Below are 27,972 nucleotides of genomic sequence, written 5' to 3'. Positions count from 1 at the left end.
ATTCTGATGGGATTCGATGCCCCCCAACATGAATTCAATTGGCTCGAATCGCGGCCATGTTGAGCAGTGCTGCTCTACCCACTAGAAGCTCCCAAGAAAGCCCGGCCTCGGCAGATTGTATGGTAATCGTGCAGCAATCGTGAATATGAAATATCATTACCTCCAGCACTAGGCACAAGCACTCACTTCGGGTGGAATAATTCAGTTAGGAGTAAGAACGTGCCGCCTTTGATAGCAAAACACACACAAAAAAAATAATATCCCCATGACACAGCGGGAATGAAGGAAGAATTGAAAGAATGTATGCGGGAAAATGTGTGTGTGTGTGTGCTTGGGGGTTGGGGGCCCGTGCAAAGGGTCCAAAGGGGGGAAGATCCTTAAGGTAGAAGTTGATTGCCGTTATGGTGTACTACCGGCAACCCACTACGGACGAGCTAGTTTTCGATGACCTTATTCCCGCATTCTTGAGCAACGCAATGGTAACGTGGTAAAGACGGGACGATTCTGCCGGCAAACGGGAAAGCGGGAGTAATGATAAAAATAGTAATAATGGTAATCATAACACTACTGTTATATAAAGAAAAACAGACGAACCGAGCCCAGAGTTGGATGAAATATTCTCCGGCATAAACGAGCACCTACCCCACTGCTTCTACTACTGCAACTACTACTACTACTAGTCATCGCATTCATCGTTGGGGCACGTTTTTACATAACGTCTTAAGACGTCTCAGCCTGCCTGGGATGCTGCCAACTCGGAAGATGGAGTGTACACCGTGCGCCTACAAAGGCTGGGATGAAGTGCCGACCCGTACACGGATATGCCAAGGATGTGACGTCTCTCATCTCCACCTTTTTTTTCACCAACACCACCAACTGATCTAGGCACATCTTCGCGGAAAGCTTGGATTTCTTCCTATTAAAGGTTGTTTTTTTTCGTTGTTCCTGCAGGCAGGGCCTCAGCCAGAAGACAAACTTTTCCTTTTCCACCTATTCTGCTCACGTGTGGTGCATGCGGCAAGTGGTGTGGATAGATAATGGTGGGAAAAAAGGGAGAAAGAAATAAAGTGAAAAAGATTTGTCCACCGGTTACGTGCCGCGTGGAAGAAAGAGACGAACGTAAACCAAATTGTTGAGCAATGACTGAGAAACCTGGTGGATAAATTGACGGTTTAGATTGAAAGGATGGGTTACGGGCGGACCCCGAACCCCCGTTCCGGGGCGGGGCAGGTGAGCGTGTCGGGGCCCGAAAGACAGGTTGTTTATATCGAGCGGAAAAAAGCGCCACCGGTAGCACTGGTACGTGTTACCAGTCGCTGCTCCTGTGGGTTGTGCGTTTTTTTTGTTTTCTTTCTACTGCTCCCGCATCCTACCTCGCACGTACGTACAACATGCGGGCACAGGATGTGAGGAGCAATTCTTATGCTTCTGCTTAAATATTCATGAGCGTAATAATTCGACTTCGTCAGAGTCGGAATTGAAAATGAAGATAAATGCAGACAGAACCGCTGCTTCCATAACCACACCATACATACACAGGCACACACACACACAGACACACGGTACCACTTCCGAAAGGGAAAAGCTCACAGCGTACTAAGAAAAAAGAGAACGGTTGGTTGGCCAGGGTAGCGCACCAGAACCAAAACCAGCGTAATGGGCCGGCAGGATGACGAGGGAGCGAGATGGATTGACGGGTACATTTACCTACACCTGCCGGTTACGTATCTCTTGCGAGTGCAGCAGCTGAAGCGAATGTGGTCCCGCTGCTGCTGTTAAGTACCGGTAGTATCGGATGTGGTCCTAACCAGGTTGCGGATGTGGAGGTAACGAAGTATAACGTAAAAAAAAGTGTAACAAAACCCAATAAAATCATGGCCTGGGAGTGATTTCGAGTTTTCAGCCCGGTCTGAGATGCGAGCGGGCTGTAGCAGTGTGCCGAAATCGAAACGAGGCCACAATAATAGCAACAGCATCGGCCAAATTGCATGCCAGAGCTACAACAGTGTGACGTAAGCAAACGTTACATCAAGAATGGAACAATATTTATAGTGTGTAAAAGAAGGGTGGGCAGGCAGGAAGAGAAGGGGATGTGTGCACAAAAAAAAGAATGGAATTAAAAGGAGAGTTACACGAGAAAGAGAGAAAAAAATCCGGCATTCAAATGAAATGAAGAAATCCTTAGAAATGCGGGTCAATGAATGAAGCAACAACAAAAAAGGAGAGAAAAATGATGAAAGTATTTAAGGCTGTTTTTCCCTCGGGAAATTCGGACCGTTTCGAAGAACCGAAAGGTCGAACGACTGCTAATATTCGCTTATTCCGTTTAGAACGAGTAAGATAAATGTGCGAATGGGATAGGGAGAAAAAAAAGAATGAAAGAGAGATATATAGAGAGAAGGGAGAGGAAATATAACTAAAAATATAAAACGTTTTCCCTGTGAGGGATGCAGGAAACCGTAGAACATTTGCCGAAACTCTACATAGGGAAGGCACTGCTTTGCGGTGTTGGCTGAAAATTGAGTTAGTGGTCTGATTGCCGTTCGTGCACGAGAATTGCCCTGGTTCTAGCCTTTATTAAAACTAACTTCCTGAGATCTAAAAGACTACGATTCGTGCACGCGTCTGTTGTGACTTCTGTGAGGTTCGGTGCTTCGAACTTGGTTAGTACTTCGCTGCTGAATGTTCTCGCGCCTGTAGAAAACCGGAACTAACGCCCACATTGCCAACCAAACTGGCAAAAGTGGTCCAAATTTGGGGTAATCATTTCTAATTTGCGATCAACGAAGTTGAATAGTTTTGCGGTTTGACCCGCAGCTAACAGCTTTATCGGCCGTGCGGGCCCTTCCGCTACCAAAAGCGCCATTGTCCATTAGTGCGCGGGGATGGATCGATAATTGCCGTCCTTCTTTGCGAGCTGCTGGACAAACACTAACCACTTTACTCGCTTTCCTGCGGCCGTAGGCGGAACAGTAAAACGACAGTGGGAAGGGAAAAATGGTCGCAAAGTTCAAGAACTTTAACAAGTTCTTTTTGTTCCGTTTAGGGAACTTTCGGCCCACACACGTAAGAACAACGGAACGGAACAGCAGAGCCGCTACAGCGGGTGGGCCGATTTAGCACCGGCTTTTATTTGTTCCACACTAAGTTGATTTTTACCTTCCATGCTAACCCACCCGCCGTACGTGGTTCCTTGTAGAGAGCAAAATCGTGGTTCCTTGCAGCGTAAAGCCTCGCAGCTTCACCATCCGATATCGCGTTGGGACGGCAAAACGGAACTGAAGCGATCAGAGTTAGTATTACGAAGCAGCGCGGAGCCAAATAGCGATGGGTCGAATCGGCTGCTTGAGTGGAATGAATCGCAATGAATAATAGCTCAGCTTCCGCTAGTTTCTTTCTTCGTTTCTTTCTACAGACAAGAGCTAAACACACGGGAACCGGAGATTCGATGGATGCAAGATAGCAGTCCTGGGCATAGAACATTCCAGATAAAAGCCCTCTCCGGCATTAATATTTCGTCCATAATATACAAAGCAGAACACGTGTTCTTTCGTAGTATGGATCCATCATTGCCACGATTGCAATCATTGGCGATACCGACGGCACAAGATTCCCACTAGGGCCAGGGTCTCTTCATCTCGAGTGTCGCTGGGGGGGACTCCAAAGAGCGACAATTTCTGTCGGCTTACGTTACTGTGCATAGCCTGGGTATATGAATCAATTATACGACTAGCTCTCGAATTCATCCAGTCAACTCCACACCCCCGTTGCGAGCAGCCTGCAGCGGAGTAAAGGGCCGATACATAATTCATCACCGAGCGTGAATAGATTGTTATTAGAAGCAAAGGGGAGTGCAATATTTCCATGTGTTAAGAGCATGCCTTTCTTGCAAACTCGCTTCATGTTGCACAGCACTGTCGGGCTTCTTCGTTTACTAATGAGACCCTTGCCATCGTCTACGCTGGAAACCAAGCTTATAATTTCTACACTTGTTACTGTGCCGCTGTAAAACAAATTCAGTACATTCCATTCCAGTGCTGCTTTCCCGCATTTATCCGAAAAGCTTGCGTAAAGGGTTGCTGAAAAGTCACCGCTAGATGTTTACGAGCGGTGTTGTATGCCTCATTAAGAATTCTTTCTAGATCGAAACTTTTGTTCGGTATGTGTCGGGGTAAACTGGGCGATCTGACGCGCACAAACCCACACCGAATTCCGTCCATTTTCCCATACACGGTAGGGCTGTTAGCTGGGGCGCATGTGTGTACCGTACATAGGACGGGACACAAACCACACACACCGCTCGAAGCGTTCAAGCGATGCTGGATTCTGTGAGAAAATGTCTCATCTGTTGTCGTTGACTTTCCTATACCATCATGGGTGCGCTCCATGCGAGCTTCACGCTAAAATAAACCGTAGATGGGTGTTTCCCTTCAAGCGTTTCCAGCCTTTACCTCGCTACGAACACATCCCCCACATATTTCGGGTCACCTATATAAAGCATTCAAAGTTTTGCACTAATTCTAGGAAGTCCCTGTTAATCGACCATTTGCGATGGGAAACAAAATTAACGAAGCAAATTTGCTGCTTTGTCGCTTCGAATCACAAACACACACACGCCTGCGTCCATTTTACTAACCATCCAATCAACCTTTCGTCGATCACGTGCAAAATGTGCGGAACAGAGGAAAAGAAAGGCATTTCAACAGCCCGTTTTCGAACCGTCCGATTTGAAACGTGTTCCACGATTAAGTCCTCCTGACACTGTCCGACAGCACACTTGGCCCAAAACCAGAGACGGCACAACCCGGGATGAAAGCATGCCGGGCCAACCAAAAACAACACTGAGCGAAAGGTGAGTGTTTGTGTACATGGCATAGATTGGGCAGGTCCTAGGGAAATCAAGCACTCGAAACGACAGGTGAGGATCAACACTCCTGAGGTTACACGGAGGTTTTGTGTATTCGGTGCACCCCGTACAACCTGGCACAGCCGTTTTCGCTTTGTGTGAAATGCTTCGCGTTTACACGTATGTTTCTGCCTCGTGATTGTTGTCGTTGTGTAAGGGACCGTGGAAAAATAAATCCCTTAAATAGTAGCAAATTGATGATATTTGTTCTAGTGATTACAGACAAATGTAAATATTTCAAAAAGTACATACACACATTGAGACTTTGTTGTAACACAACAGTCGCTTCTCGTTTACCTTTGCAACAGGGTTGAATTGCACAATGTATTTTCATGGCAGGTTTGAATAAATAAAATTAAATATTTTGGGACTAATTTGTTTATCCTAATCACATAAAGCAAATAAAAGTTGAAAACTCAATGGCGCTTAGCGCAGTTGAATAACATTAGATACTGTTGGAACCGTTACAATGTCCAGAACTAAGAAAGAGCCAACAAACTACCCATACCGGGATGGAAATGACACTTTGGGCTACACTTTGGGTATATGGAATAGCATAATGTTTACAGGATCCTTTACTAGCCATAAAACATAAACCAAAAAAACTTTTTTCAGCTTTTATTCTAACTCCGAGATCGTGGAGAAAAGGTTACCTAAATAATTTCAGGCTATAATTTGCGTCAATCGTAAATTAAATAATTGAATCATTACTTGCCGATTCTTAAAAGAATGTAAAAACAACTGTAAAGTATCAATGTTTGCTCCATCCTTAAAAAAATTGAATCGAAAATGCCACACACATATAAACACATACGGTTGAATGCTTAGCATTCACACGGCAGGACTGGAGTTCAAATCCCATCCGGACCGTCTACCCGTAGCATGGACTGACTATCCTGCTACGTGGTAAAATAAGTCTTGATACGGCCAGGCCGTTCTAACCGAGCAAGAACAAGATCTACTTGTGTTTCAAATATTAATTACCTAACTTCTTTGCAATTGAAATCTCATGCACATATATCTATATAAAACTTCAATACGATAGGTATAGCGTTAAATGTAAAAACCATGTTTTGTTTGTAAAAACATTATCGAGACAAGTACTGTGAAGGGTGAGTTCAATGATATGCGAAACGGTGTGGTGTGGCGATAAGTGCAAATTTATGTCGCCCTATTTCAGATCAGCAAGAACAGATATGCATGCTAATTTTAAATAGGGTACTTTCAATGCTCTACTAGGTGTTTATACTTATAAAGACTCATAAAGGAAAGAAAGTACTATGAGAGTATTGAAGAATTGAATGTCAAGAATATATTGATTATTCATAGAAAAAGGATACAATAATGGATTGAGAGTTAAGTTCATAAATTTTTCACGTTTGATCGTGTAAATCAGGGGACGGCAGATTTTTCATCAAAAGGGCAGGGCAGTAAAAATTAAAGTGAAACTGCGGGCCAAAAAAATTGAAACAAATCTGGAAACATGTTGATATAGGGTTTTCTATCCAAGAGATTAGATGATTTTTTTCGAAATAATTTAGATAGATACGAAATACCTAATTGGTGTTGATTTGGATTCACAGGACTAAAAATAATCTAATATCGTGATAATTGATTTTTTTGTTCTTCGTGAGCCCTGCAAATTTTTTCTCGCGGGCCGAATCAAATCGTCTAGCGGTTCGGACTTTGCCGACCCGTGGTGTAAATAATGTTTGGTTGGTATAGCTCGGAGCAGTAAAGTGTTATTAATCTTCAGGCTTTTTAAATGTGAATCAAGTTTCAAAGTTCATAAAATTAGGAAATTAATGCTTTATTTGAAAGGAAACAGATATTAGATATAGTATCGCTAAGTAAATGCTAAGTAATGGAAAATACATAATGTACATCCAATAAAGACGATGATCCTTCGTTATATTTCAATAATGCTGTCAGGAGTGTCAAGCCTGGCTTTAGATCGCGGGGAGTATAAATGCATACAAATATTAAAACTCTGAAACCTTAAAAATTTTAACGTAAACTCAACCTTTTACAAAAGAGTAAAACATAGAGCTATAATTATATAAGGTATAATTCTATTCTAAAACAATCTTGATCCAATTTGTCCCAAAACAATCGTAATAAGTTCCTATTATGTCTACATATAGCGTTTCAGTAGCTTACCTGCATTCGATCATGTCTAGTTGAAATATGAGTTAGTGTGTTTTTAATCGATGTTAATTTTTTCTTCTTTTTACAAAGTTTTTTGCTATGTGTTTTATCCTTTGTGTAAAAAGAAGGTTAATTTTAATTACATAGTTATAATGACAAACATTTTTTCTTTCGGATTAGTTGTACTTTTTGTAGTACAAATTGCAAATTGAAGTAACATTTGTACTTTATTTTCTCTGTCCAAAAAAAAAATTGCGTATAAATAAATACGCATCGTACCGTAAAATGAAAAGCTATGTTACGCTTATTTAACATGAAGCAGGGAACTAGCAGGGAATTCGAACCGATTCCGAATTTAAACTCGTTAACTACCATATTATCATCTAAAATGAACAGTTAAAGGGCCATTTGCATTGCAAAACGGCATCCTTAATTGTATAATTTATTGGCCGAAGTGCAAAAAAAAACAACAAAACACGCTCGCTAGTCCCTTTATCCACGAAAAACGGTCCCGAGTAGTCCAAGTTCTGTAGAAGCGAGGTTCTTTGCATACAATTTATTGTTCACTGTTTACTAACGCTGTTTGCCATCAGTGGTCTGCTGCTGGCACTTGACTTCACCGTTTGTGTTAAAGGGGTGAATTGATAGGTAGCAGCAGTGTCCCAGACCGGTCTTGAGAATGAACAGCCCGAATGTCTTTCATTCTCTGTGCCGGAATAGCGAACCTCCGATTGAGGAAAGCATTCTATTCTGATGTCAATCAGCGTCACCCAACGAACTGTTTCGCACTCAGTTCGGTGGACGGCAGCAAGGTGGAAAATTAATTATTGTGACGCATAGTGGATAATATGGTGCGGAAGAAAGAATGCAGCCGGCCGGCGGTTGATGGGCCTCCGTGTCAGCCAATTGTTGCCTATCGGTTGGCCAACTTCCAAGCACATGACAACCAACAGTGAAAAGGGATGAAAATGGGCAAAAGTTACGCGGGAAAAGCATTAAAATGCCGTTAATCTACATAGCTAACCACACTAGCTGGCCACTCCATAACGCGAATAGCATAGCAGTTGCCGATGATTTCGTGGAATTTAACCCTTGCAAACAATACGAAAGTACAGGAGATAAGTCCATCCCGCCGCGCAACCGTACTGTACCGTCACATTGCAAGCAAATGAAAGTAATTGAAATTTAAGATAATATCATCTCATTCCGAATAAACACGAAACCATCATCATTACGCCGTCCGGTGTGGGCGCCGCATTCCTTCCCTCAGAACGTACACCTTTCCGGGCCTTTTTGGAAGTGATTCGATTTCAGCTGCCGTTTAGCATACAGGCCAACTTCAGCACCTGTTGGGCCTGTGAATATGACGCAAGTCGGCACCACGGTTCGCCATGCTATTGAAGTGTATAAATGTATGCTACGCCCAAGTTGCTAGAACTCCGAGTGCCCCAGCTGTGTTGCGCACTATGATGGATTATGTGTATGGCTGTGTGTTGGTAGCAGCATATGATTGTACGAGGAAGGTACAGGGTGTGCTGTAAGGCAGGGCAAATGTATTGTAACAAAACCAACCTGTGCTAGAACATCCTTTGCTTTACCGTTTCAATTTTGTGCACCGTGAATGGTGTGGTGCGGAAAATTTCCGGTAGAAAACCATTATTAGTAGATGGATATGGAGAAAGGATAATTCCTCTGCCGACTCACCTGCTCACCGACCCTGTTCATCACGCCACGAAGATTAATCTAACCTGACTGGGTAGGATGAGAATAGGGTTTTACCGAAAACCAGGTACGACGTGGGTATTACTTACCACCGTTTAGTTGAGTGGGAGAAATAGTTAAAATTTAACCGCGTCCTGTACCTCTCCGAACACCATATCCATCCAACCCCTTATTCCTACCAGCTCAGAGCATGATTGCCCACAAATCTTCCCATGTATGAAGGCACACATTAGAATGTATTCGAGATTAGTTACTGGAAAATGGTAGCAATGGAAGGCTGGCCTTTTGCCGCAGAACGGGCATCAGCTTTCATTTGTTTCATCAAGTGGTTCCTCCATCATAATCCCACGTCCGCACGGTTGCTCCAAATACTGCCAACAACTGGTTTGGGGCTTCCGGTGGAGAGCGGCGGCTCGTTACGTTTCATTACGCTCCGGACGCGTTTGGGGTGTTTAAATTTTCGCCCAACACACACACACACACACACACACACACACACACAGAGCTAGGATCAGAATCAAACGTGGCTGCAAAGGGCCCGAGAGACGAAAGGACCTGCCATTCTTCTTCTGCCAGCCAACTTGTTCGTGCGGCGCACATTAAGTATGTAAATTAATTCCATGTGGCTTCTTTGGGAATCAATTTAATTTCAACCATCCAACCGACCTATCTTTTTGTCTCGCTAACGCGTGGTTGTGCGAGATCTTAAATGGACGAACGAACGAATAGACGGATGATCGTCGAGCGATGGGAAGGAGTCGGTCGATTGCTTATGCATTTTTCGTTCCGCTGGCGTTAACGGCGAAAGGGCCCCCGTGAACGTGAATGGTGCGAATAAAAGAGTGAAATAAAATGGAATGAAATTTCTCGGATAGCGTCACGCTCCAAGCACCACAAACTGTAGCGTCACAGGAACAGAAGAAAGCCAGCAGTTCAAAGCGGCCGGTGCTGGTTGGTTGGTTGGTTTGTTTGTTTGTTTGTACGGTGAAAGCCGGAAGCAGGTTCAATATTGAACAAAGGCTTAGCATTCTCCACGCCGAAAGGAAAACTTTATACATTCTGGTGCCTGCTAGAACTTCCCCGCCTCTGTTGGACCATGTCGGACGAATCTAACAATATAATGCCAGGCAATGTTAGCGCGGCGGAAGATTAATTTACCGCTGGGGGAGCTTATGAATCAAAACCCATTTTTATCTCCACGCGATGAATCGTGCTCATAATGGCGCGGGATGCTTACTTGGGTGTATGGGTGTGTTTGGCACTGTTCGGTAATTCACCACATTTCTCTTTTCCGCACTCAAAGACACACATGCTATTAGTGCTATGCAAAGGATGGTCTGATTCACTACATCTGATGTGTCTTGTGTGCCGCATATGAACCATTCGGTGTGCGTCTCCATCGTATCGTTATGATGTTATCAACCTCTCATACTTTCTTTTCCTTTTTGTGCACTCATTCGCTGGTACAATTGCTGCCATGCAAAGTAGAAGTGAAGCGTTATTGTTTTCTTTTTTCGATTCAAGCCACAAGAGTAAAAGATTGCGGAGTATGTACAACAACGACAAAAAGTGCCACTGTAAAAATGTTTGCCTGCGTTAATGTATCCACACAACCGGTAACGATCGGATCATGATGGCTTCAATTCCTTCGGTTGTTTTGTTTCGGTGGCATTTCATCTTTCTTGTTTTCCCGGTAGCAGAAACTTTGCAACACCGTCTAGCAATGACTGCTGATTCTGGGGTACTTACTTTGACACCGATGCCGGATGTGTGTGTGTGTGTGCCGGAGGCGCAGGGAGAGAGGGCGGTTGACTAAGCTAAAAGCCTACACCGAATGGGACGCCCATAGGAAGGGACGATTAACATCGGTTCTGGTGAAAAGTGTCGAAACGGAACCGGAAACGGAAACACGCAGCATCGGTGCAAAAGCAAACACGAAATGGATTTTTGCTTTTTTACACATGGGTCCACATTGCTTGAGTGAAATCGGACAAATGGAACAGTAGAGAAGGTGAGTACAAGTGACAAAAATCTCACACACACACGCACGAGCAAAACGTGACAAAAAGGTTCGAAACGGGACAGAAAGAACCAAGGAAGAACGTGTTTTAATTTCTACGCGCTTATCGCTACTCTGAAATCGTAATAGAAATGTAAAAAAATACCGGATACGAACGAATCTCATGTGTAGAACCGGAGGTTTACAAACTTCTCTTAATAAGTGTTTGTATGGATGTCGGTGGGATGGACAGTGGGAGTGTAAACCATTTTTTGTAATTTTTTTTGGTCAAATTTAGTCCCTTTTCCATTCATTTGCAGATCGCGTGGTGGTCTGCAGCAGGTACAAAGGTGAGTAAGAATCATACACCATGACCAGCATACCGGTGATATCGCACCATCGAGTGGCAAACGTGAGCACGTGCAAAGGTTTCGAGATTTAGTGATTAGAAAAATGTTCCCACTGTGAGGTGGTACCACCGCCGTTGAACCACAAAAGCGTAAAATCACGTCACATGGAGATATACACGTATACCGCACCGCCATCCCGGCATGGATGATGCTTTTGCAAGTGATTTGGGGTTTTATTTCCCGGGTTGTCAGTTGCGTTTGTACCTTTATTTTCCATCAACGAACGGCAAACCGCGTTTTTTTTCGGGGTGGTTTTGTTAGTCTATGGCACAGCCAGCCATAAAATTGTCATCTGCAGATCTCCCGCACTGCCGCACCCGCCATTCAACCACATTTGCTGTTGCACCACCTATCAGCACAGGTACGCAGGTAGATGTGATGTTTAAAAGAGCAAATGTAATTTCAAACTCATTCCACTTATACTGATTTTTCTTCGTATTTACTTTGTTTTAATGGATGAAAAATGTTGTCATGCTTGTATTCACAGTTAGTACTGAAGAACATGAATGGAATGTATCACAGCCGAGCGTTACGTGAAATAATAATTTATTCACAGCAGGGGCAAAAAGTGTTTGAAAATATTTGTTTTGAAAATTATGGTTTGTTTGCTTTTTTCATTAAAATAAAGGAACATTTTTCACAATTACTGCTTAGCTGACCCTTTAATACAAGTTACCTTTCTTCCTGCGATTTTTTTTGAGAGTGTATTTTGATACGATCGCTCGATTGTGTAGTGGTTGCGACTTTGCTTTTTAAACGAAAAATACCGATACCAAGTCACGTCCGGACCGATGCGCCGGACACACAACAAAAAGTTTTTTTTTTGCTGTTCCTTACTTATGTTACAGTAGATGCCAGTGAATAACTGTACAACTTGCCGTATGTTCATGTATGTATATTCAGGGATGTTTTAAATGTTGGTAATTGTATTAAATATTAATAATTGTACTTGCGGCGGCCCGGTGCTATATGAGATAAATGGCGCCTATTGCACACGCGAGGACCGGGTATGAAATCCCATCCGGACCGTTACCCCTGTATCCAGCTACGTGGTAAAATAAGTCTCGCAAGCCAGAAATGGCCGGCATGACCTCAGTGATCGTTACGCCAATGTATTCATAGGTATGTAGCCACATCTCTGTCGATCTCTGTCAAGGGGACTAGGCTTATAATCAACTATTTTTATGAAATATTTTAAATATATATCAAATATTTTAAATATTTTAAATATTTATTTTTAAATTGTAGAATGAGCTAATCCAATAAGTTATACAAAAATTTTCAAATTTTTTGATGTTTTTAATATTATAAATATTATTACAAAAGTAAATATTTCAAGTACACATTTCAAGTACACACCCGATTATATCGGGCTCCGAGTAAAGTGCTGGGCACCTCCAGCAATACGTAAAAAATGTTCATAATTTCTAAGACTATATAGAAATGAATACCAAAGTTGAGAGTTGAATACCAAATATATAAAATTATAGATTTAGCTAATCCAATACATTATACGAAATTTGCCAAAACGATGTTGTTTTTAATACTATAAATATCATTATAACAGTAAATATTTCTAGTGCCCAATTTTAGCCGATTAAATCGTGCGCCCAGTAAAGTACTGGGCGCCTCCAGCAATACGTAAAAAATGTCCATTATTTCTAACATTACATAGAAGTGAATACCCAAGTTGGGTATCTAACTATTTGTATTGTTTTCTCCATAGCTTATGTTTTGATTTATTCTTCAAATTGATTTTAAGGTTCTTAAAGAGAAAAAAAATGTTTTAAATTACAACATAACAATTTTTCGACTGACTCAAATATACAGTTTTGAGAAAAGAAACCATTTCAACTATTTCGATTTGTTTTAAAAAAGACATTTAATCCTCATGAAATATAGAAGCCCTTTCACAATACATTAATTATTTAAAAAAAAGTAAAAAAAATATATTTTTGTTACGTTGTTGTTCCTCTAATGATCTAACTATCACTTCTAAATACGATCTGCATGTCACTTTTTATCTTCATGTTTCTTAGAAAGCAAACCGATGTCTTATTACACAATTGACCATTTGTCAGTCAACTTTGGCCACCTTACTGTTAGACTTCAAAGATATCGAAACATGTATTTTGCCGAATACAAAAACAAAATAAACATTTAGAATCTGATGCTAATTTCGGATAATAATAATAATAATAATAACCAATAATAACCAATAATAACACCAATAATTAGTTATTTTTGTTTTATAACCTGGAAAATCATAGAAGCGTTCACACAACCACTACATCATTTACAGTTTTTCTTATTGCAATGCCATTATCATACAAATCGCTTTTAAAAAGATCAGTTCAAATTGTGTACATATTTATGCTTCAAATCAATTCAATAACATACCTATGCGCCTATGAAATTGATGTTGATAAATAAACCAATTTGCGCTACGATAATTTGATCATGCTAAATCTGCTCGTAGCAAAGAAAAGCGGCAATATATTCAATAGATGATATTGGGCTTTTTTCTACTGCTTACAACAGCTTTATTTTTTACAACGTTTAAACAGCGCCGAACTCAATTACGTAGCTTGCTATGAATATCGGTCTCAATATCAATGCTTGACTGAATGACACTTGACGTGAAGCCGGTCGATATAAGAAGACTTCCCATCGGGCCATCCAGTCATCGAGGGTTATTGAGCTAACAGCAAAATTACAATTAAAAAAAAACTTTGGATCGAACCAGGTGTATTTTCAATAATTGTTACGATATCAAAACATTAAATTGACTTTCATTGTGAATGTTTAAATTACTTCCAGTATCGTATAGTTCAGTATAGTTTTAAGCTTTAGTTCTAAGACATCGCAAAGATTTAGCTAATAGTTTCAATATAGGATTTAACCTAGTTTTATTATTAAGTATTATATATATATTTTTTTTTGCTCGGTTAGAACGGCCTGGCCGTATCAAGACTTATTTTACCACGTAGCAGGATAGTCAGTCCATGCTACGGGGGGACGGTCCGGATGGGATTTGAACCCGGTCCCTGCCGTGTGGACGGGCGCCGTTTTTCACATGCACCACCGGCCCGCCCCTATTAAGTATTATATAATTATTATATAATTAGTTCCAAAAGCCAACGGAACTCTCTTATTCAAATTTCAGAGGAAAATGACTCAGAGTTCTTTAAGCTTTTAAATAACTTTAACTTTTTTTAGTAGCTTGGCCATGGCATATGAGCGACACCAACCAACCCTACCTGTAATGTCTTTTAAACCGACCACTTGGATATACAATATCAGAATTAAGATAAAAAAGATTCCGGCCATCAAACAGCCCAGGATACACTGCGTTCGACCAAGAGTGGTCCGTAGATCCGTAAAGTTCAAACGGTACAGTTCAGACTACATTAACGTCTTGTATTTTATTGCCAACAGATTAAATGTAACGCTGTTACCTTTATACTCCATTTATAATCAAGCATGTTTTGATACATTCACTTAAACATGGTCATCACTTTCAACCAAAACTTTAAAATTATGCTAGACATTTTAAAATTCATTCGTCCTGCCTCCTGAAATACTGTCGTAAAAGCGAACACTTGTACTAAATCAACAGTTGACGTTTCACATTTGCATGTAAATTTGGAACGATTGCATGGTGATGAGATAGTAGATTATATTTCCGTGAAATAATATTACACGCCGCCAAATTGCTAGTTGTCAGTCAGTTAGAAATGAAACATTTCCTTCCATTTGCATGTTGATTTCACATTACATAAACAAACACCAGGCGTCTCCATCGAGACGGTGAGTTCTCTGCGGTAGCAAAAGATGTTCTTTGAATTTTGAGCTAATTATAAGTAAGTAATTACAGTCAGCAAAGAGGAAACCACTTCTCAACCAATCACCACACCACACAATACTGATTTCTGAACATTCACAAAGGCATCGGAAAGAGCGGACAGTTTCCGTACATTACAACAAATGATTACTCATGGCACAGAGTACCGGAGGCGCCTCTGGGGTCGAGTGTGAGTACGCGCGTTTCGTAATTGCTTGCTGTAAGGTAATGAAATTACATTCAATTGCGAAAGCTTGTGCATTAATCAAACGTACCCGAATCGAGTCATCTACCTCAAAGCCCAAGCATATCGAATATAGTAAGTGGCCGCACTTGAGAAGATTTCTATAACCGTCTTTAAGCTCGTACTGTAATCTTTCGCTGGAAGCAACATTTTATCGCAAATCGGAACGCACTTTAATGGTCACAGGCTGGGGAAAACGAAGAAAAAAGAAGTACAGTAATGTAGTTCCAACAACCCATATACACGTGCGTGAACGAGGAGGCGCCTCTATTGGGCATAAAAGCTTAAACGCTGCTGCAATTTTCGAACTCGCAGTCAGCATCGTATGCCTCGTATGCCTGTTGCCAAAGGAACTCGGCGAGAACGATCCAATAATAAGCACTGTAATCAAATTAAGGGTTAATAAACACCATTTTTTGTTGACTGTGCTTAGTTACGCACACTCTCTGGTGGCAGCCAGTGACGTTTGTGTCGAGCGTGTCGAAAGATGGAGGCTCGTGCGGAAGCAGTACGGTTTACTATAACGTTCATCTCTGCTGGCAATGCTGCCATAGGTTATGGGTAATTGCTGCTGGGACCACACCATAAAGCAAAGAAAATCCTTGGCTCACACTATACCCGGCGCTCAGGCAGCAGCATCGACTGTACGCAACCTTGATACGCAAAGCTCTGCCGGAAAGCAGCAATACAGTTCCCCCCCCCCCCCCCCCCCCCCCCCCCCAAAAGCATCTAGTGGCCAAAGCTCAACGACAACATTCGGAATCTAAATGATACACCCGGTATGGTTTACCGTTGCGATTCGACAAAATGCGCCAAAGGAAAACGACTCGATCCTGCCGAAGGTCCTAAAGTGGGGTATTTGCAATGGAATGAAAAAAGATTAACGAAACATTCTTTGATTCGTTTGGGTTTTATTTTTCGAGCACCTCTAGCAACAAAATTGACTGGCTCGAAATGCTTTCGATTGTTGGATGGTGCGGTTGCCATCGCCCACCAACAACAATCGCTTTGTGAATCCACTTGCCACTGCCGGGTGCGTCCGAATAGTCGAGAGTCCTTGTCCACCAAAATGAATAGGCCCTAAGGGCTGCGAAGGAGAACGGACAACGATCCACCAAAAAGCATCGTAGTCAAAGTCGAAAATTGTACTTCGAAAAAAAAAACCAAACCGTGCGCAGAAAGGCCGAAAAGTGGAATGGAAACACTGGCAATGGAAATTCGCTATCGCTCTGGAGACGACCTGGCCGGGGACCTGGCTTCGAACGATAAAAGCACATTAGTTTGTACGAAATTTTTCCCTCCGTCATTGAATTAAGTGATAACATCGTTACGCTGTTATTACTGGCTTATCTCTAAATTTGCCACCGAAACTAAGACTCAGTTCCATCCTATCTATCTCGAACCGACATTGTCAAGATATTGTTCTTAAGCCATAGTGGCGTAACCAGAAATCTGCTGATGTAACACCGGCACGGCAGCATGACGGCGCAAGGATAGAGATGGTCTGGATGGCCATCCATCTATTCGTCGAAATATTGCAAGCCAACTCATAGACGGCAAAGAAAAGCATAATCGGTTGAGCATCAGAAATAGGAACAGAAAGACGGAGAACCATCAAACGTTATCGTTCAACAGCGACCCAGCGTACATTGTTTCCCACAGGACACCGTACCAGGTTTGAAGCTTCTAAAAAAAAGCTTCTAAAAAAAAGACACTCACACACACACACACGTACTGGAACAAAAACATTCATCCGTGCTACAAGGTTCCTGACCACTGCAGATGAGCTACGGACGGACGGACGGCTTCACTTACCTTGATTCAATTTTGTTCCGAGAGCGTCGGTGGCCGGTACGTTCTTTCGCCGTTTCACAATCGTATTTCTTCACGTATTGCCTGTTTGTTTTTTTTTGCTGTTTTCGGTTTTTCTTTGTGGTTGTTGTTGTTGTTGTTGTTGCTAACGTGATCAAAAGATAACGTCATCAGGTGTGCACAACTCGCTGGAGCGCATTTCGCCCATGTGCAACGATGATGAATTGCAGCTATCTGCACCGTGCCGTACCATATCGTACCGTTGCATTCTGCCCTTAGAACCTTCTTACACAGGCGACACACTATGCCGGACCTGTACCACCGGTGCCCGAAAACCCTTCAGTAACAGTGCACTTTTTTCACCGTTTGAGAATGCAATTTTCCTCGCTTGCCACGCACGGTTTCACTGTCGTCACATTGCACGCTACTAGATCCCACGGTGCTGCACCATACATTCGGCGAGTGCATCGTACGGTGGGGTATAGATCACATTGCTTGCTGCCAACCGTTGCCCCGTTTCTTTCACACCAGCAGCTTGTTGTTTCGTTTTGCTCACTAAGCGATGAGATGGGATGGTATAGAACACGGCCACACACAAACACAGAGACACACAGAATCACTAACGGCCACGGGCACACACGTGTGCAGGCACTAGCGGTAAATAGACACACTAATGCATTCCTGATCGATCCTCCAGCTCCGATTACGCCACTTTACTTCATGTGCGCCCTTTACTGCTGTTGAGCGCCATGATGATATGCCACTTCACTCTAGTGACGGATGGATGTGTTTTGGGAGCTTTTGTTGCGAAGCCATCGACAACACCAACCTGCGAAACACATGCACAAACAGACACACTGCACATATACTCACATACACACACAAACATGCACACAATGTACACTCAGTATTTCCTGTCTACACCGGAACGGGAAAAGTAAGCATCTACCTGTGCAGAGCTGTAAGTCGACGCCATAGGCTACCCAGTACCAAGCTCGCGTTAATTCGTTGCTGAAGAGCGAGTTTGTTTGACGAAGTGACTTATAACGTTGTTTTTGTTTTGTTTACCGGGAGAAGGGGGATGGGGATTCTTGTGTTTTTTTTATTATTGTTTCGTTGCTTTCCATTTGCTTTAGCTGTTTTCTACTTTTGTCAGTTCAAATCGTTCATCGCTTGCAGACATATTTGTATAAGGATGTGATGCCGTTTTGTTTCCATCCCCGTTTCTATGGCAGCACTTTGCGCTTAATGACGATGGTGCTGTGAAATAACATCTCCCCCACCAAACACGCGTGGCTACGGATTGCTGGCTTGGCGCAGTTTTACCCTCTTTCATCAACATTCGCCGATTCCACACGGTGTCAGTTTGTTATGCTGCCTGCCAGAGCTAGAGAACATCCGCGCGTTGCTCTATCGTGCTGGCATTCTAAGAAGCTTTGCCATTTGCTCGTTCCCAGCTAAGAACGTGGCGCAGAAAGGATGGCTCACACGGGCGTACCTACATGTATTTGGAATGATTTTCACATCTCACCATATAACACCCTCAGCCTGCTTCGATTTGTTTCTACGCCTACGCTACATTTTTGACATTTGTCCTTGGCTGTAGCCAAAATCGATGTACACACTGGGAAGGAAAGTTGTCTCGTCATTGCACGGAGACGGAGCTTCCGCCCTGTGTATCGATATCGGTGTAATATGTGAAAGATAACCGAAAACAGAAGCTTACTTTAGCTCCGAAACCACCACCGATGATAATCATGCGTGAAGTAAAAGGACATAATAAAACATATTCTTCCAAACGAGCAAACCACATCCCGAACAAATCCGCCAGTTCTATTCCAATGCTATGCTCGGCGTGCCTAACACCGATGGTGAAACCCTTTTTTTCAACCATTTGCTATACCAGCTATTTGGCTCGGCTATTTCAATTCAAAGTTTCACAGCCGTTTGGAGCATGTAAGTTTTCGTAAAGGATACAACAAAACCGCTCGATATTGGGGCAAGGGCATATATGTAGATCGCTGTGTGATGGTGTATCGCATGCAAGTGAAGAAATACAGTCACGTTAGCAGCCAACTACACATGGAACTGGTTCGCAGATATCTATCAATAATTAAAGGTTTGATTCCGGGTGCTAACCCATTCGGACATCCGTCCATTTTGATTTTCTCCCCCTTTACGATTACAACTCCCGTTCCGTTTCGCTTTTTCACACACTCGTGACTCACTTTATCCTTCCCCTCTCCCCCTTCCGCACCATTTCTCTACGTATGTGTGTGTGTGTTTGTGTTTGCCATTATAACGAATGGGGCTTTTTCATTTTACATGCTCCACGTAAAGCAATTGCACGTTTTCTTACTCACGACATGTCTAATGGTTCACATATAGGTTCCCCCTGTTTTTGTCGAGGCGATTTGGTTTTTGCTCGTTGAAAAGCTCGCTGGTGCCTACTTGTGAAGTTTGTAAGGATCGTAAATACGAACTGTCAAAAGTAATACAAATTGATATTTAGCGAAGCCCTTGCTATACTACATCACTCACCGTGTGCTGGTGCGGTTACGGTTACGTTCGATGCCTACTGCTGTGGCATCGGATTCACTACACAGGTTCCGCGCCGTTTCGTTTTTGCTTCTTTTTTGATTCAGTTTTCCGATTGATTTACAGCCGCCTTACTCGTCGAAGGCCACCAGCACCAGGCGAACGATTCTTACTTTTTTCTGGTCTTGTTCCTTTATTTCTCTCTCTATCTCTCTCTCTCTCTCTCTCGTTTTCTTCCTCTTTCATCCATCTATCTTTCTCGCTTGTGTCATTCCAGCACCAACCGTTTATTTTCTTTCTTCAGCTTACGGAGGTTACATAAAATGCTACACGTGAACCACAAGCCAGGTGCGTGAGCTCTGCAATTTCGGTTAGCCTCTGCATTCGCGGCCGGAGGGCACACTTTGTTGACCCGGTTTGGCCTTAGCCGCCGACATTACTTGGCTGCCAAGGATTCCGGCCGCACTGTCTACCTCTGCGCCTCTCGCTAAAGTTTACCTTTACCCTGCCTTGCCCCGTGTTCCATTTCCAACACGGTCAAAAGGCCAACAGCGACCTTCATTCCAGGTTCGTTTCACGACCGTTGTAAGGTACACCGCTCTATGTTTAGGCTAACAAAAACGGACCAACTTTTTCTAGCCTCACTACCCGCAAGCCATGTCACATGAATGTGCTGCTTCCCAGCATGGAAGCATCTAGTGGGCTAGATAGTCAGAACGTTTCGTACTACATCTCGATCGAAGCGAAAGCGGTTTTCCTTTTTTACGACCGCATTCATCTTCAGTGTTCGCGTGGGCACCGTTGCCGGTTCTGCCCATCGGTTGTTGCGAGGAAAAGAAAGTCATTTACGCGCAAGCATGACGATGGTGATGAGAATGACATCCTTCGAGAAAATTGTTTATCTCTTAAGTACACTACCGTTGGGTGACATGGAGATGTGTTTGATGGAAAACGCTGTAAAACGTAATGAATAATTTTTCTGCATGAGAAAGAACGTGCGAGTTTACTGTTTCACCTTCAATAGTAGGTATCGTCCCAACATACACACACACACATTATTTTGTAAAGAAACATTTCAAAAAAGGATACTTTCGACTGTTCTTCACGTAGTTCACCCAAACCTCTCAAGATGATGATGATGATGTCTCTAGAATTTCTGGTCTAAAATGGATTTACTGTTGCTTCGGCAAACTGAATTAAACTAATTCTCCAGCAGCTCATTAACTAACACTTTTACAGGTGAATAAAATGTGGACGAATAGCTTGTTACGCCATGCACTATGGTAATCTCTCATTATCTCATTGTTGGAGAAGCAAATCATTAAACTAAACACGGAAATTTCCGCTTGTTAGTGAGTATGATTAGTTGAAAGACTTCCACCCCAGATACAAACGGTCGCTAACACTTTCAGCATCCTCACCCTAAGCTCGGGTTGTTGTTGAAGTTGAGAACAACAACAAAACCAGCAACACTGTTCTGTGATTCTGAGTCCGAAACTCTTTCCTTTCTATTCTGACTACTGCAATCGTTTAAATGTAGGTAGCTATGAAACGATTTGCAACTATAGCAACACCTAGAAAATGGTGAATGACAGGAAAAACGACACCCGCTATGCAACGGTTGTCATGAGCTGAAAGCTACGCCGTCTGGGATGATGCTTCTCAGAAGTGAAGGACTCTTCATACTGTCCACGAGGATGACAAGTGGAGCTGCCCTAGCACTAGCACAAATGGTTGTGATGCTTCATAGTAGTGGTAGCCATAGTAGCAATAGTTGTGTAGTAGTTGTAGCAGTAATATTAGTATTCGCGGTCGCAACACAGTGGTAGTAATCGTGGTGTATATAGCGGTAGCAACAACAGTGGTGGTGTTGTACCATCGTACAAGTATTATGTCGGCATGTGCGCTTTCAACAGGAACAAAAATTGACCTAATCTTATGCAGTACATAATTTAACTGTTCGTTTACTCAGCGCCACGGATGCTGCTACTCTCTCTACCTTCTCTCACAGTGTGTCTGTCTGCATCGTTTAGCAGTGTTTAGGGGCTCCGCAAATGGAAAGCGCTCGTATGTATGTACACGGAGTAGTTGTTCCGCAACAACTTCATGGGCTCCACACCATGGAAAACCTGTACGGGGAAGACCACCAGTGGATGGGAATCGTAAAAGCAAGCTTCACATTTGTGTAACGTAACGTTTTGTGCGCTGTGTAATAATTTGAGATATTCACACACAAACAACAGCACGATTTGGTGGTAACTCGGACAGTGACACACATTTTATGACGTTGCTTGGCTCCCATAAACAAGCAAAAGGGTGGAGTACGGAAAAATGCTCCCGATACGACCAGCACCGTCGTGTACTGTTGTTGTGTGTGCGCTGTACGGATGAATGGGCGAGAGGATGAAATGTTACGGCTGTAATGTGAGCCGAATTCGTTGTTTTGTCTAAAGTAAAAAAAAATCCGCACACACGCACAGGCACACACACGCGGACGCACTTGTAACAACGTTTTTTCAATCCTTAGCATATAGCCACTACTAACACATTAACAATAGCACACCTTTTGGACGGTACGGAATCCCGATAAAATGATTCAATATCGACGGATAAGGAACCCACTGTCACTTTAGCTTGGCAAGGACCTAATGGCGAATCTGGAATGCTGGCTTGTGACAGTATGCCAGCGGATCTGCTCGTGTGGTACGAAATTCTCCTCTCATCTATTATTCGCTCTCCGATTTTGTCTTTCGCTCTGTTGCGCGACTGACCCTCTCCACACAAGCGCCCGATCGGGCACCAGCTATTCGAGGCAAACTGTAGCGCTGTTCGCAGGACATCGGGTTTCCCCCCGGTGTACGACGGTTACACGGCTAACGATACACACGGCATCAGAATCGTTTGGAGACTGCCGCTGAGCGTGCCCCAAAGCATGGCCACTCCATGGTCACGTTTTTCTCGCGCATCATCGTTCGAGATCGAAAAACAACAAGAAGAGAGCGGGTTTTTTTCCCCCGACATCCGAAGAAATGAGCAACAGTATGGATGGATGCCCGTTAACGTTGGCCCCACTCGTGCTAAGGGCAGCAAACAGGAGAGATACCACCAAACTCGGAAAAGCGATACCAGCGAAAACACCTACACGTGCGGGTTGGCCGCGGTGTGGTGACGCTGGTTGCGAATAACAGCGAGCGAAAGCGCTTTTCGTTAATGGAAAGCTTACCATTTGCCTTCGTGGGGTTCCTTCTCGGCACGAGCGCCAGCTGACATGCGCGAGGGTTGTGTATTCGTTTTGCAAATTCACACGAATCGATGCGTTTGGCGAGAGACGACGGCCATTCAACCACGCACGGGGAAAGCGAATAAGCAAAGGAGCCAATTTCAAACTGCCTAGCCTCGGACTGGCACAAGCAAGCAAGTGTCTAGGAGCAACTCTAGTACAAAAATCATCAGCTAGCAAATGGGCACAAAATGCACTAATAGACTCACCCAAGTCTTTCCGGCATGTCGTTGAAACTCAGCTTAAAGCATGAGAACCGAAACGATGTCCCCCGTTTTGACGAATGACGTCCCATCAAATGTTGCTAACCAATGATAACTTTTGAATTGTGAAGGTTGAATTCAGCGTATACCGGCGTGGTGAAAGACCGATTCGATTGTACCCCGATTCCGGTGCCAAAAGCTGTCAGCCGAGTCAAGAATTTTAAACATTTTTTTTCCTAGGCGCTAGAATTTGCCTTCTCTGAACGTTGCGCTATTATCTCGTCTACTGGTCACGAACCGCATGCTATCGATCGTCCAGCATTCGCCCAACAGCATGAAGTGATTAAATGTCAGGATTTGCTATCGCTCGTGGTTTTCTGGCTGCGGTGTTGGTAGCGCAAATTTTCGCATCTTTTCGAAGCTTCAAGTAACACCTTCCAGCCTGCGGCAATACGTTCTAAATCTTTACCGTTCCTTTGGGACTCATTATCACCGGAAGACTGAATAGTTGTTGCGTGCAGGACGCAAAGGTAAACAAAAAAAAAAAAGAAAGAAAGAACGACCATAAACCCGCATGTGAGTTGCGTGGCAAACGGCCATGATCTGTTCGAACGCGCCAAACTAACACATACACACGTACCGGGACGTCACATACAGTGATAAAAAGGGAAGCCGGTGTCTTTGGGACGTAGACCAATGTGGAGCAAATGCTAAGTTATGACGAAGGCTATGCTGGCTCCATTAGCACTATCCAGCAACGACCGTAACACGAAAGACGAGCATGGCCACAACCGCAAACGAAACAGTCAAATGCAAACGATCGTCAAAGCAGCCAGCAGCGTCAAATCATGTTTTTAGCAACGGCATCTCCCACAGCAGCCAATAAATGTGACACGATCTCCAGAGACCGGGAACGCATTGATATGCAGAGAGGGTGGATCCCATATACGGAAGCGGTTGAAAACGGCTCGGTATCACGGCCCGTGCCAGACCAGATACGGTACGAACTGAAGCCGCATCGAGAGCCGCTGGGTATGGATCACACCGCAACGGGAACATTTGCATAAAATGACTTTTTAAGCCGGAATTCCTCAATAACGAAGGAGATATAAAGTGGCTAGGCTGGCACGATACATTTCAAGCAATTTGTGGTTCCACGCGAACGCACGAAAGGAACATTCCCCCAAAGGGAGCATGGAAGGAGAGAAGTATTGCACATTTCTATGCGAAATGGAAGCGAAAATGATGCAAATTTGACAATCAACTGCTGTACGGCGTGTCGTTTTGTTGATGATGCTGAGATTTGAATGAAAATTCGACTGTCACAAACCGTAACGGATCCTTACCGTCGTCATGGTAACTATAAGTGATAAAAACCATTAAAACCACGCTTACTGAAACGTTCAAAATGGGAATAACGTAATTATTGTGTAAATAGTCGCTAGTTGAATAACAGATCGAGTTATCGGGTCTGTCCGGTAACAGTAACGTACGAGTCTAGGGAAGCGCTCGTAAAGCGTCACAAGCTGCTGCTGGTTTAATTTTGTGATGTTCATTAGAGTGCCGCCATGTGTTTTGTTCCACAGCTGTAACGATTCATACAAACGTACATACATATACCAACACTCGCATACGCACGTAAATAGCTCGTTATCTGCCGATTACTCTCTTAGTTTCGTGGAAAATTGCCACAAATACACAAAAACAAAAAAAAATCACATATACAAGACAAAGTGTCCAATCGTTGCACGTGCTTCCAACAGCGCGAGTCCCTTTAGCGGACTCGCTAAACGGACAACCCGTCAGTGTGTAGCTGACGTGATAGAGTTAGACAACTGCAATACGCAGAAGGCTTTTGGGGCAACTGGGCAAATTGCCGTATCACGCATACCGCCTTCTGGAATTACAAGCTGACAGACTAAGACAGTAAAACTTTAATTCATTAACCCTTAATTAGGTAATTAATTAGCGCACGCGATTCATCTTCTTCGCATGAATACATTTCGAATTCCGAATATGCTACCTTTGCTCGAGAGCGCGTTTCTCGCCGTCCAGTGCCAAGTTAAAACCATTTCCATTACAAGGGCGAGCCACTGGTACACCGTTTCCAAGGTTTCGCGGGATCCGTCCATTACTGGGTTCGGTTTTTGGAGGATTTACAGAAACACTTGCAGTCATCCCTTGAATTTATTCGAACCTCAATTTCACAAGTGCTCCGGCTTGCACAGCCCGGTCACCAGATTAGCACCAGGGTGCCAAGAACGATGAGCAGGGAGAGGCTGATCTCATTAGAATATCAAAGCGTTCCATTGCAACGATCCATGAGCCAACATGAGCATGCTGCCGTGTGCGGTGGAAGATAAGTTTCAATTTAGACTTCCACCGTAATGAGTCGCGCCCGGTAAGACGGATGAAAAGTCAGGCCTTTTGATCATGCTTTTACAGCAAGCAACTGGAGAAGAAGTTTGTTCCCTCATTTCTTGCTGTTGTTGTTTCTCTTTCTTCTTCTTATGGTTCAAGCGAAAAATCGCGGAAGGGATGCTTCATTTTATCGCAAAATTAATTGAATGCCTTCACTTTGCGCATCAATTTTTATGGGTGACACAACACTTTACCCGCGACCGTTGCGTTGTACACAAAAACCCATCGAAGTGCCAATCGTTTGATAAGCACAAAAAGTGCTTAACGTCATCAAATGAAAAAGTTTATTATAGCATTATATTGATACCCTGTACCAGGCTATGCACAAGAATGCTATTAGGGTGAGCTAAAACGGGCTAAATATTGGGCGACAGTTAGTGCTGGGACAGAAGCGCTTAACTGAACTTGCTCGAACTTAACTGGTCTTGCTCAGTAAGTATTGCTCAGCATAATAATAATCAATCGGGCACGTGTGCAAGCGTTTATTTGCAAATGGTAAATTATTAATACAATAATACAAATAATAATACAAAACTCGAAAAAAAAGTTAGTCAACATCACTAGCTCACGGAGGTATTCTTGACAGGTTAATCTCCTCGAAACTAAACGATTTTTTTTGGGGAAAGCGAACATTTTCATTACATCAGAAAGTGTGCTTAACTCATACGGGCTCTGGCCGTCCTACTTTATTAGGAAAAAAATAGTGTAAAAACTGTGGTACGATGATCATTTTTTGTTGTTGATTGTTTTGACGAAATGGGGAACAATAAAATACCAATATACCTATATTGTCTATTCTTGATTTATTGTAAGAAGGATTTTAAATGATTTTAACGGCACTCAGATGCATCGGAGAGTAAAGGAAAAACCTTAAAAGGAGGTGCATCAAAACTAACAATTTTGGGAACAACCCGGAGTGACAATTGATCGCAAGGTCACAAAAATGCTGAAATTTTTTTTATCAATTATCAATCAATCAATGTATTCATTAGTTTATTTACCGTTCAAGTTTAGTGTATTTTGATTTTATGAATACTGCACTACAAACTAAAACTTAAATTTTTGCCAAGAACAAATAAAGGGGACAAAATTTTACGTTTTAATAAAAAATAAGCCTTTAACAAAACTGTTTTGGTTCTGATGAAAATCGTTGGTCGATTTTTTGTGGAAAATAGGTTCTTCTTCTTCTTCTTCTTGGCTTTAACGACCTTACAGGTCACGCTGACCATTTCTGGCTTACTAGACGTATTTTACCACATAGCCGGATAGTCAGTCCTTGCTACGAGGGAACGATCCGGATGGGATTTGAACCCGGTCCTCCCGTGTAAATAGGAAAATAGGTTATTATAATAAATTAATAAAAACAGTGAGCATCTTATACTGTTCCTTTCCTACCCTGCTACATAAAACTTAGGAATGCATTAGTTTAGATAACATGAAGTATTATAAAGTAGGTACAACCTTTTTAACATACTAAGCCGAAACAATACCATGTAAAACAGGTAAATAAGGAAATGTTATAGTGCGCAAAATTACAACTAAGATTTGGGAATGTAGGTATTCTACAACTGACCGAAAATTCTCCTCAGCTTCCAGATTATAATGTTGAAAATTGGCTTATTTATTTAATAAATTGCAAATGGAAATAGCGAAGAAAAAAACATCATGGACAAGTATTCCTGAAATAGAAGAACCATTCGTAAAAATCAACAATTGATGTCCAAATTCACATTCGGCGTACTGTTTTATTACTCACTGCTGCGAAGAATAAACCATCGATATGACATTCAGATATAATCAAACTTTTGCTACGCTCCAATGCTGCGTTCATCTCAGTCCTTTATCAATAATATCGAAACAATTCTCCTAAGGGACGGTGGCATTACACGGCAGAAGAATTATACGCTCGCTCGCTTCCGTTACGCCCTCACACGCAACTTCATCCCATTCGGCTACATCCAGCAAACAGCAAACTATTTACCGAATGTAAAATACCACAGGGAAATATCGCAACAAGCCATTTGTGTTTCATTGGGAGTTAAATAAATGAATTTCTACCCTCCCTTGAGAGAATCAACATCTTTTGACAAGTTTGTTCAACATTCGAAAGACGCATGACGAGGAAGTGAAAATATTTATCTAAGTGATGGTATATACGGTAAAGAAAAACACATGCCTATGCTAACAGCATGCACGAACCGTTACACTGAACAGCACTGTTAATGTTTATCGATACTAGAATTTAACCCAAGCTTTCGATATCCAGAAGAACTTTAAATGTGAATATGTCATTCTCGATTATAGACTTTAATAAGCTGCTAGAAGACATCTGTTTGTCCTTGTTAAGAGGTCCTAAGAAAAGCTTATTTTATGATTATTTCAACCCGGGATTGATGTATTTATTTATTCATGTATTCATTCAGTGGATAGCAATGATCTTAAGAA

General features: G+C 42.6%; 1 protein-coding gene across 6 annotated transcripts in view; it reads right to left on the bottom strand.

Annotated features, from left to right (window-relative positions):
• LOC125774609 (gamma-aminobutyric acid type B receptor subunit 2) overlaps positions 1-22,726 on the bottom strand; it is a 40,224-nt gene extending 17,498 nt beyond the window's left edge. The window contains exons 1-2 of one of the 6 annotated variants that reach the window (XM_049444691.1): positions 22,187-22,726; positions 17,089-21,752 (exon numbers count right to left, since the gene is read on the bottom strand). The gene's annotated coding sequence lies outside the window, so the exon portion shown is untranslated. Of the gene's footprint in view, positions 1-17,088; positions 22,160-22,186 lie in introns of those variants that run through there. The other 5 variants (XM_049444693.1, XM_049444695.1, XM_049444694.1 and 2 more) reach the window with 5 other exon arrangements.
• Positions 22,727-27,972: the final 5,246 nt, after the last annotated feature.

This window comes from Anopheles funestus, chromosome 2RL (genome assembly GCF_943734845.2).
Source record: "Anopheles funestus chromosome 2RL, idAnoFuneDA-416_04, whole genome shotgun sequence".
NCBI lineage: Eukaryota > Metazoa > Arthropoda > Insecta > Diptera > Culicidae > Anopheles > Anopheles funestus.
Note: the sequence above shows the minus strand (reverse complement) of the source record. Positions and strands in the feature narration are given on the sequence as shown.